We start from the raw sequence: 10,912 nt of genomic DNA, 5'->3' as shown, positions 1-10,912 counted from the left end.
TAAATTCATTTTTTTTTTATGAGACCAATTTGGTCTAAATTTTGACCAAATTAGGCTCACAAACAAAGAAAAGGTGCACACGAGATCTCACAATTTGGGTATTGTGGGTGAGAGGTAATTTGGAGGTCTACAAGCTTTGGAGGTATACAAGTGTGAGTTTTCTCTAAATGATTATTATCATTATGTCATTTGAAATCTAGATTCAACTATGAATATAAGTTTCTCTCATAGTCTCTCTCACTTTTTGGACATTTTAACAATTTATTTGCTTTCTGTTAATCCCAGCAAAGAAAATGTGAATGCACACTTTGTAGGTCTGTGATGGTGAGTTTGAAGATGTTTGACTTCACACATTTGTTGCACATTTATTTAGTATTCTTTTCTATTCACGTAGGTAGGGTTTTACTCTTGTTCTTTCTATAACATGTAAGAAGGCACAAACATTCTCTATACATCTGTATTACATAGGTGGAAGAGTGTAATGTAAAAGTGGCCCACATTAGAAATCTCATTAAATTGATTCAATTATTTTTTAAGTGCTTCTCATGATGGAGAACTTGCTCTAGTTAGGACTTTATTTCTCTCCCCACAATCTTGATTCAAATAGCATCTCCATGTTCAACACATCCTAGTCACATATCAGTATGCTTTCAAAACTATTTTGATAGTTCTATGAATGCTTGTCATATAGATGAGAATTCATTTTTGAAAAAGGTTTTGCACTAGTTACAGGTCATGATGGAATGCAAATGCCAACCTACTCCCAACCTATGCTACCATGAGAACTGCAGAGTTGGTATGAGTACCGCCACTTTTCCAATTCAACAAGTTGGGATGCCCTTTCCACCTAGGATTTCTCTCATTCATTGTTTAGCTACTTTGATTGGAAATACCAAAGTCCTACCAAGTGGCCTCCATGGTGATGCAAGTAGGGCATGTTAAACAAGTTCTTCTCACAAAATCTTCAACTTGGCTTCTTCTAAGACTTACCAAACATATCACAATCAGTGCCTCAAGACTCCCACAAGGAAACAGTCTAGGTGGTTGGCCTTTTCCTCATGCCACAGTCACCTCTTCCTAATTTCTCTACTTATCTCTTCACAAACACCAAAAAACTACCCCTCTCACCACATGAAACCCCCACTCCCTTACACCCTCTAGGATCTTTCAAAAATTGCACACCCCAAATGCCTCCAAGGGCCTTAAATAATCACAAAAAATGTGATTTCAAACATTCATAAGATTTTAAGCACTTTAGTGGGCTCCATACACCAACCTAACAAACTGAGCTAATAAGAAGCTCTTCCTTGTAGCCCTATTTTGGGGTTGTAGACCAAAACTCAAAAATCCTTTAAAACAAAAGCCTAAAATGATGGAGGATTAAGACACCTATTATTGTCAAACCTTATTAAACTTCAAAAGAATAACTTCCCAACTCATCATTAAGGCACTCAAATACCAGGGCCTAGTTGAGGGCTAATAGGCCTAATTGACATAACAAATTTTAAACTCAAAAAAAATTCAAATAAGTTGAACAAATTGAATTGGTAACACATTTACCTTATCAAATGCCTTCAAACTTCCAACTTTTGGTCTCCTAGCCATTATGGAGATAGCTAATCCTTCAAACCCTTGCTCCCATGAGGGCTTCATTGCCATTTATAGTATTTGTTACCAAATCTTCATTATCTCACCTACCCAACTCTTTCAATGGGTTCTTCAACCTCATATGAGTGCATGTAAGTCCCTAACACACTTGAAAACTATAAAAAAAACTCTATCACATTTTTAGTAATACTAGTTCACTATATTCTTCATGTAATAATAAATATCTTATAGGTTCTTGGCCAAATACTTTATCAAGATCAGGGTTATTAATGTGGAATTTATAGGAAACTTGACAATCACTATTCTAGGCTTCTTGGAAAATCTAATGGGCCTCTTTTATCATTCCCCAACCCTATTCAACATTCTTTACTCAGCTTTGTAATGAGGTCATATATGACACCAAAATTGCCTATTTTTCTCAACATGGTTTTTAGGTGGTGTTTTTCTTGAGTATGCTCTTGGCTTTGCAAGGTATTAGAGGAGGTTAGGAAACATTTCTCAAAATTGGTTTTGATCAATTTTAATCGATGAAAACAAGTTCAAACTCTCTTTCCTACTCGATTCAATTAAATTGTTGATTACTCCTAGTAGCCCTTGGAATTAGCCCTCCAAATAAGGTTTTTGACCAATATATTGAAATGTTGCTTAACACACTACCAATATAACTTGCATTCTGGATACCCATTTGGGTGATTCATAGGATTTTGGAGGTTTCATTTTCCAACCCTATCTGTATAGAAAGAACCCAAAAATTGAGGGTTTTGAGGGTTTCAGGGTCTTCCTTGGTTGTATGCTTTAAATGGTTTCAAAACATTCTTAAATGAATTGGTTAAAGATTCCATTTTCCATGCAACAACCCTTGGAAATTTCTCTTTCACATGAACAAGAAACCTTGTTAATATCTTGCTCCTTACACATTTGTTAGACACTTTTTTTTCAATACTTTTGAGTCAGATTCATGCTAAACTTGCCTAGGGTTTGCTGGCAAAATTCACAAAGTTAGTTTCACTTAATCCAACCTTTTTTATATTAAATAATGATGATTCCACTCTTTTTCCACAAGGTTTCATGAATTTTCAACCATGGAAATAAGAGATATGTTGTATTTTGACAAAATTGTCCACTTACACCGTAAAACTGATAACACTTTACAAATTGGAATAAATATGTACACAACTTGATGAAAAATAACTACAACCTATAAAAAAACAAAGCTAACTACTGTATATAACTCATATTCACATTAACCTTTCTCCATTAATCAATAAAATCGTGAACAACAACAAGAATACAACAAATTTGCTAGTAAAACTTGGTTTTTAAAAATTCAATTTTGCAAAACTTGTTCCCAACCTATACAATTTCCTTTGAAAAGTATTAAATATGATTTTTAATATCATTACCACCTTAGGAAAGTTAAAAATATCTCACATTGCAAATATCTTACATGTTTCTCCAAGGTTGCACACAATTGCAACATGACAACTTTGTCAATTTTTGCATTTTTTTCAAATTTTACAATTTCATCACAACTTTGGGCTTCCTTGCCACAAATGGAGGAAAAAATGAAGTCTTAAGATTTTTAAAACCTCATTAAACCTTACTCCACCTTATTTCATGCCTTGTGACCATGTTGTGGTTGTTTGACCACCATTGACTGCCTAGGAAGATTTTTGATGTTTTAACCAAGAAATTGAATGAAATGAATACAAAATGTAATTTAAACCAATAATTTAGGTAAAACCACACACTTACATTATTAAGAACCTTTATTCCATAATCAAAGCCTAAATTTGAGTCTTTCAAGCCAAAACTAGGGTGTTGCTGCACTAGTTGTAGTGTGAATTCATGAGAGGGAAATCTCAAACAACAAGGAATGCCTTTAAACCTTCCCTAACTCAACACAACAAGATCATATAGTCACTAGGGTACTTCACTTTGAAAATATACAGAGTTTTTTGTCTAACCAATGAGCAATGAGATGTTGACAATAAACCAATGATGCTAGGTACACCTTTAACATTAACATTAGATCTAGAATTCATTCAACTATATAGAAGGCTTAAGAACCATTACATCCATGAGGTAAGGGAGAAAGGACCAAAATTTCAATCAAATACAAGTACCTAGTTTGGTTTCACCATAACCAAATATTGATTAACTTATTCAAAAACAACACCAAACCACATGCCTACTTGGCACCTCAAATAGATCAAAAGGCTTACAATGAGCATTTTAATATTACATTTTAATCCATCTATGGCCTTGCATGGCACTTTACACCTTTAGGGTCTTTGACTCACTTTGACCGACATTGACTAAAACATAACCTTGGTCTATAGGACCTTAATTGAACACACAATTACATGATATTAAAATAACTATTTTATTAATCCTATCATGACTTTAAAATTTACTACAATAACTCAAAATTCAATGGAGATCGTTAGGGTACTCCTGCACTACATGGCTCCTACACCTTGTGAATATATCTAAAGACATTCCTAGAATAACCCTATGCTAGTTGTATCACCCTTACCATTTCATTCCTCTTTCTTTTCCCTTTTACTTATTCACTTTTGTAATCATTTTAATAAAGAAACCCTTTTAATGGGACAAAACAAAAAGATAGAAGTGTTATTACCATGCCTTGATGAAATTATCATAGTGTGTAGGTGTTGTTGATGTGAACAAGACCAAGCTTAGTTGAAGGTGGGTACATTATTTCATGTGCAGCTACTAGTAACTAGTAATCATGCATGAATAGGCCAATAGAGTGAAAGTAGAGTAGCTAAGTGTGGGTTGAGATAGTAGGTGTTAGAGTAAAGGACAATGTTAGCAAATTGTTCCAAGAATAGAGCAAGCCCTAGGTTAATGTGTGGTAGTAAATGAATATGGGGGATTCCATGTGCTTAGTAGATAAAAGCCATCTACTAGATGGAAACACTAGCATCATAATTTCAATAATAACAATTTTTCTAATAGAAATATCTAAAATAGTTATTCTAAGGGATACATGCAGTCACATGGTTAATCAATGAGGCCTAAAAGAGGAGAGCTGAAGAGACTACATAAACACTAGAACATATCACTATAAGAGGTTTGTTGAAACTAGATGTGAAAATGTGCAAGCTTTGGAAATTTTGGGAAAGACATTTTTAGAAATAAAGGGGAAATGACAATGATTTGGGGAGGAATGTGGAAATTGGTTGGCCTAATCTTATGAGCATGATTTGTGTGTGTATTTGTAAATCTTGTATAATCTTATACTGTTTTATTATTTTTGATTATATACAAGATACTACTAATGTTTGTATGTTTACATTTTGTATATTTATAGCTCGAATATTTTCCTATGAAGAAAGACCGCACCTATCGATACGAACCTAGAACAAAATAACGAGACATTTTCTAGATTGTGGTCTCAGCTCTGAAGAGAAGTTGATAAATGTAATTTTCCTTGCAAAAAATGTAAGGGCTTAAAGAATCAAAGAATTCTAATCACAGTAATCTAGAGTCATTATTGGCAACATGGTCACATTGAAGGGGGCACAATTTTTGTTGATTGTTCGATGTGGATTTCCAACTAGAGGAACATGGAGGTGTGAATATTCAAGATGAGGATAACACTCCCATGGAAGAAGATGATCTTGCAATAGAGAATAGAATTAAAGACAATAGTATTGGTGTAGCTGATAATGTACTAGAGGACATGATTGAAGAAGATGGTATTGGTGTAGGTGATCAAGATGATCATGATAACAATATTAGCACATTTGATAATAATGACAAAGATTTTATTGATATACCTATACTTGAGAAGGCATAAAAGCCCCTATGCAAAGGTTCCCAAACAACTCGTCTCTATGCTATAGTGTTGTTGGTGAACTTGAAGTTTATGAATGGTTTATTCAATGTAGAAATGTCATGTATGCTAAGATATGCCATTTTTTTCATCTTCAATGTTAGCACACCATTAATATTCATTATATATTAACAAATTATATTTGTTGTTGTAGGTTGATAGGTATTTTTTGTTACCACTATCAAACATCCTACCTCATTCATATCGATATTTATCTACTATTATGCATCAAATTGAAATGGAGCATCAAAAAATATAGTCATGTCCCAATGATCACATTCTATATCATAAACAACATGAATTTGTAATAGAATGCCATGATTGTCATATTAGTAGATATTGGTAAGATAAAATAACATAAAAGGTAACTCACAAGGTTCTTTGGTACATTTTCATTATTCCACATCTTGAATGATTATTTAGGTGCACTAGCTTGAAACAATTTATGGATTACCATGTACACAATAGAAGTCAATATGACAATGTGCATGTCTATAGATGGTTCTACATTTAAGGACATAGAAGATAGGTGGCCAATGTTTAAAGAAGAACCTCATAATCTGAAGCTTTCATTGGTAATAGACGATGTCAATCCATTTGGAGGTATGAGATCTATTTACTCAGTGTGGCCTATTTTTGTTATTAGCAATAACATTCCTCGAATTTCCATAAAGAGGGAGCACATAATGTTGTCAATGATTGTACTAGGTATTTTTTCATTTAATAGTTATCTAAGTTAATTAATAAACACTACATTGAAATGGTCATAATAATTATGTAATGTTTATGTTCATTCAACTAGGTAAGTACCAAGTTAAATATACATATGAATGTGTATATTGAGCCCCTTATTGACAAGTTGTTGAAGTTATGGAATGGGGTTACTATATATGAAATCTCTAGACTAATAGGACAAAGAAAATTTCAATTCCATGCAATGCCTATATGGACAATACATGATGCCCTTAGGCTAACTTATTTTTGTGGTATGTTATATTATTAAGGTCACATATTTTTTGTATGTTATAGTGCTTACACATTATTGTTTTATGTTTAAGTTGTGCATGATAATTGTATATAATATTTTAGGTCTTCAAACAAAGGGAAAATTCACATGTCTAGTTTGTGGTTTGAAGATGAAATCTTGTCATTTAAGAAGTTTAGGAAAGCAGGTGTTCGATGAGTTTAGGAACTTTCTCCACAATAATCATAAGTATCAAATTACTAAAAAACATTTTTTTAATGGGAGAAAAGAGAGAACATCAAAACCATGAAGAATAAAACGGCATCTGTGGAAGTTGGAATACAATAGACTAAATCGCCAAGGTAATGTCATTCCATCTAATGATTTTTGTTTGAAATTTATATTTTGATATTGTCTTTTATTTCGTCATGATGTAATTGATTCTCATGAAGGTTGTCAAGGCATCAATGACCAACTTCCTAGACAAATAAAAAGTTATCCTAGTCAATTTAGTAGGTTTCTGTACTATAATGATCTCACAATCATTCATTTGTTTGATTTTATGCATATTGGAAAGAATATAATAGAGATACTATGGAAAATATTGGATGGAAGCTATGAAAAAAAATTGCCAAAATTTGTAATGAAATTTATGAATCCAATCATGCACTAAAAACTTTCATTGAATCAAATAGCAATGAAGATCGCATATATATGAGTTCCCCTTCTTGGTTACAAATGGAACAGTAAAGTGATGCATTAAAAGAAGTCATAAAAAAAAGTTTCCCACTGGATTTGCTACAAATATAAGTAGTCTTGTATCAAAGAAATGTGATTTTGCACCAGGGTTGAAAACACATGATTCACATACCTTTGTCAAGGTAAGTCATGTTCTCTATTTACAATATATTTGTAAAATTGCATGTACTTTTTATTGTATTATTTTATAATATATTAAAAAGACCATTTTTAAATTATTGTAGTACATCCTACCTCTTCCCCCCAACACTAGTTTAACAAGAATGTTAAACAATTTATATATGATCTTAGAAGATACATAAGGTTAGAAGTGTTATTTCTTAGATTTGTCATATAGATATTATATTTATGACTTTCTTTACTTTTTATGTAATTTATTGTATATTATTTTTTTAAAAAATATTCTTTATATGTTCTTGCGTGTTGAATCTCTTTTAGGTGATTATTATCTAAAGAAATTGATAAAAAAAAATATATTGGAAGTTAAAAATTTGCCAGCTTATGTTTGAAATGCAAAAGTGCCTACCTTCAACTTTTTTCAATGCTGAAGAACACTACCTCATACATTAAGTTGAGCAGATTGAATTTTGTGGGCCTATACAAACTAGGTCAATGTGGATGGTTGAGAGGAACTTGAAATTTATGAAGGGCCTAGTTCAACAAAGAACACGCCCTGAGGGTTCTGCTATGGAGGGATAAATGATATACCAGACCATGGTTTGTATTAGTGTATATCTTCCCAAATTTGCAACAGATATCCATGTAGATCACATTTAAGATCCCAACTCTATTAACAAAATCAAAGGGCAGTACTTGATGGGGAAAGGTAGATTGAGGAAAGTGAGAGATAATTATAAGATGTTATTGTAGTTTATTAATTCGTATAAATCTTCAATATAAGTTGTTTCTAAGTGATCCATTTGTTTTCTTTATAGTTGGTCATGAGTGGATGCACTATATTTGTATATTGTAAACAATATTAATTCGATGATAGTATGGATTAAACAATGTTAAGAAAATGGGTGTTCATTAACATGGGATATTGTTGCATCATTAGTTAAAGAATCTCATCGTAATGGAGATCTCAATGTTACACTAATGGTACTTGATCTAGGATATGCTTTAAGAGGTAGAAAGGTATGTATACGATTACTAATCATGATCCATAAGTTTAATATCAACTCATAGATTGATGCAAATAATCTTGACATGTTTGAATCATTGTACATCAAACACCACAAAGCTATGTACTACCATGGCCATAAATTTCACATAAAAAGTTAGATGGAATGAAGAAAAAATGTGATTTTGGTATAAGTATAGTCTTTGAGGTCACTAATATTTCATTTAGAAATGACAAACATCCTCAATGACCTAAAAATATATATTATGGCATTTTGGATGATATACTTGAGTTTGAATTTAACTCATTCAAATTAGTTTTATTTTTTGTCAAATAGTATAGGCTACAGTTGAATCAAAATGATCCTAATACGACTGTTATTGAACACAATAGTGGATTTACAATGATTAGTACAAGGTCATTTAATCCAGTTGGAGACATGCCATATGTTCTTCCAAGCCAATGTGAGTATGTGTTTTACTTTGGTATTCTACATAAGCTAGGTTGGTCATTTGTCATTAGATATGATCCAAGAAGAAGGATGATAAAGTATAATGTGATAGAAGAAGAAGATACTGGAGAATTAGAAGATGAAGTAAGTGATGATCATGAATGAATGTTAAAAAATTATGATAAAGAAGAAGATAATGATGATTCAAGTGATGTTGACAATGATGGTCATAATGATGATGATGATAATGGTGATGAAGATGGTGATGATCAAGGCAATGATGGTCATGATGATGATGGTCATGATAATGGTGATAAAGATGGTGGTGGTGTTGGTCGTGATGATGATGATGATGACGATGATGAAAGAGGCAAGTACGATGATGGTGATGATGATAGTTGCGATGATGACATGGATGAAGAGGATGATCAATGACATGATCAATGAAATCTATGTTGATGTATGATCAATGTTGTGTATGAGGTATTGATTTATTCATATAAATTTGTATAACTTGTATGTTTTTATAATTAAGTTATTATATGTGGAATTATAATGCCATGGAGTGTATACAACTATTTTGCATCGGTACCACACATAAAATAGAGGTAAGGAATTAAAAAAATACAATGACTTTGATGAATGAATCATGCAATTTTTTTCTTCTATGTAATTTGTAGTATATATATCATGTAATTATTTGGCTAACTTAAGATAAATGATTTATAAATGTAGCAAATTTAATGCCTTTGACTAGGATCATGCATAGTGATATGGATCGATAGGTATAAGTCAGTAGAACCTATAGATACAATTTATTATTTGTGTGTAGACTCTTTGCTATCCACATAAACTTTAGTCCTACAATGTCTCTCATTTGACAAATTGTAGGTATCACTAAATAGGTATTTGTTTGATCTGTCTTCCTTGAGTGAGGAAAATGCAAGAATAGAAGACAAAAGTGGGACATCTAGTAGGTCTAAAATATGGAGATCAACTAAAGGTCAAAAGATTAGAAGAAAATTTAATAAATAAATGTAATTTTTCCTTACTAAGGGGGGATCATGTTCTTATGATAATGTGACCAAAGGTGATAGGAAGGTTCCCTTAAGGTACCCACATCTTCAAAAGAAATGGGTACCCAAGGAACTACCTCCAGTTAACATTGATTTTTTTGTTAATGAAAGTATATATCACATAGCTCCATCTTTATTACATGGTTTGGGCTTATTTCCCATGGATGACATAAAGGTTAGTTATAAAAAAGTTGTTGAATTGATGGAGTTTATAGGATCTTGTTACAATCAATAACTGGATGTAGATTGTGTAATATAAAATGTATGCATAAGTATGCATTGTTAGAAAATTATATACATGCAAAGAAAATGATTAGAGTAAAAGGATTCTATGTATATTGATGGAAGGCAAAATAAAATAAGGAATAATATAGGTTTTATTAAATAGTTCTTGACTTGTGTCAACTAATAAGTGAACAAATTGTATTTTCAAGGCACACGAGGGAAATCATGTTTTTGTATGTGCAATAAAGTCAATAAGTGCAAGGGAAGAGCTTTTGATAAATTAAAATTTGAATTGTGTAGATACAAAAAAATTCACTATCATGGGACTAGTAATTATAACATATTTTCAACCAATTGCCTCCAATCAATATTGACTCCAATATACAATCTACTGTTTTATTAATAGATTCTTTTGGTAAGTCTATTACTTTCATTTCTCTATTGATTTGTAAGAATTACTAATATTTTCATAGGGTGGCATGAATCCACAACAAGACATAGGTGAGGATGTTCCTTACACACCTTCTTTATCAAAGGTAAACATTAATTAGTGTAATTGTACAAATTATATAGAAAAAAAAATCATATTATTATGTTCTTTTCTTTATGGCTTTGGAGTTATTTTGATAGAATTTTACTGATATTGATGTCACAACTTGATACTTATTGATACAGAAAAGTAAAAATAATAGCAGATCAAATCCAATTTGAAATTGTGGCAACAATTATAGATATCATCACATATAGTGCTGACCCCGACTTCATGGCTACTTAGATGATAAATAAATATAGCAAAGAAATTCTTACCCTTGTCTTGGAACAAAAAAAAAATGAGGGGACA

The sequence above is a fragment of the Cupressus sempervirens genome, chromosome 5, assembly GCF_028749045.1.
Source record: "Cupressus sempervirens isolate cs-2001-9-10 chromosome 5, ASM2874904v1, whole genome shotgun sequence".
NCBI lineage: Eukaryota > Viridiplantae > Streptophyta > Pinopsida > Cupressales > Cupressaceae > Cupressus > Cupressus sempervirens.
Note: the sequence above shows the minus strand (reverse complement) of the source record.